The sequence below is a fragment of the Danaus plexippus genome, chromosome 26 (genome assembly GCF_018135715.1).
Source record: "Danaus plexippus chromosome 26, MEX_DaPlex, whole genome shotgun sequence".
NCBI lineage: Eukaryota > Metazoa > Arthropoda > Insecta > Lepidoptera > Nymphalidae > Danaus > Danaus plexippus.
In genome coordinates, this window is record NC_083554.1 from 236129 (window position 1) to 237586 (window position 1458).

At 34.4% G+C, this 1458-nt stretch overlaps 1 non-coding gene across 1 annotated transcript; it reads right to left on the reverse strand.

Moving 5' to 3' along the window:
• Positions 1–350: 350 nt before the first annotated feature.
• Positions 351–423, reverse strand: Trnaa-agc (transfer RNA alanine (anticodon AGC)). The gene has a single exon. It is a non-coding gene; the product is annotated as a tRNA-Ala (tRNA).
• Positions 424–1458: the final 1035 nt, after the last annotated feature.

Genomic DNA, 1458 nt, shown 5'->3' on the forward strand with positions numbered 1-1458 from the left:
ATATGTACGTTCTTTATAGTTGCGAGTCTATGTTCATATAATACATATTTATTACCTTATTATATATACAGCCTCTTCTTTGAATCTCGTTCTGTTATACATAATGTGTAATTATTAATGACATACATATTTGTGTTTATTATTTTTATTCATTTCGCTCCATATTTCACAAGTTATCATAGTTAAAGACACTAAATTGAATTGAGTAAGATCTTTTTTTTTTTTTGCAGTATAAGTTCCCTTTAGTAGGAAGTTTCCATATTCTGCGTATTGTAATGTCAATTATAGTTACTTAGTTTTGCTTTTTATTATGAAACGCGCCTTTATTGAGATTACAAAAAAAAGTATCTTGGAGGCGCCGGGTATCGATCCCGGTACCTCTCGCATGCTAAGCGAGCGCTCTACCATCTGAGCTACGCCCCCGTTGGTATGTTAATTTTAAAAACTTGCTACACAGAAGAAACAAAGCGCACGGAAGTATTATTATATAATAATGATTGTATACCGGTACTTTGATTTTAATATAGAATGTTTTAATTATATCATTGTGTCGATGTGATCATTCAGAGTTCAGTTGGCATCAGAACGAGGATGGTACGAGTATATCATGAACTGAATTAACGATGTCCGTAGAAACGTTAAACTGAATATTAAGTTACAGTAGCCAGGATCTACATCCATCAGACCTCAAGAAATTAGGTTGCGACAACGACACCGTCACCTGGAAACTGCTTGTTTATAGTGATGGCGTCTTGTAATGAATCAGATGTAATAAAGAAATATGATCCGACGGTTAACAATAATAAAAATACCAGAACGTATCCTGTCGTTGGTTGTCGTTTTCTGTTTCTTTCGTAAAATATCGGGTTTTGTTGTGTCTTGTACCCGGTGTTCCGAGTAAAGTACAGACTACAGAGGTTACACATCGGTACCTTGTCCTCGTGTGTAAACTTTGTGCCGTCGTGCGTTGTTGTTGTGTTATATTTAATAGAAATGATAAAAGATTTTAAAAACACCTTGTTATTATTTCCCGCACGTTTTCCAACATATTCCAGAGCAGGTATCGACAATCGCTGTACGCGTGTTCAGAATAACGGCAGCGGATAGGAATGCTTTGAACATTCAGATTAATGTTTTAATTTAAAATACAATTTAATTGTCAATACGATGCACGAGAGTGCTGTGTATTGTAAATATGTATATTAAATTATAGCTGTTGTCAATCGTTCGTCCGTTTGCAGGAATTCAATAATTAGAATCAATTATATCGGACGTATATTGTGTAAAAATTAAAGTGCCATGTTCCTCTGGGATGTCAGTGAGATTATAATTGTAGCAAAATTATTAATAATGACTGTAAATAGTAAAGTGATGTTTGTGTTTAAACACACATCAGTCTGCGGTTCTAATTGAATTGTACGTTATGACTCGCTGCGGGATGACTTGTTTATCTAACTA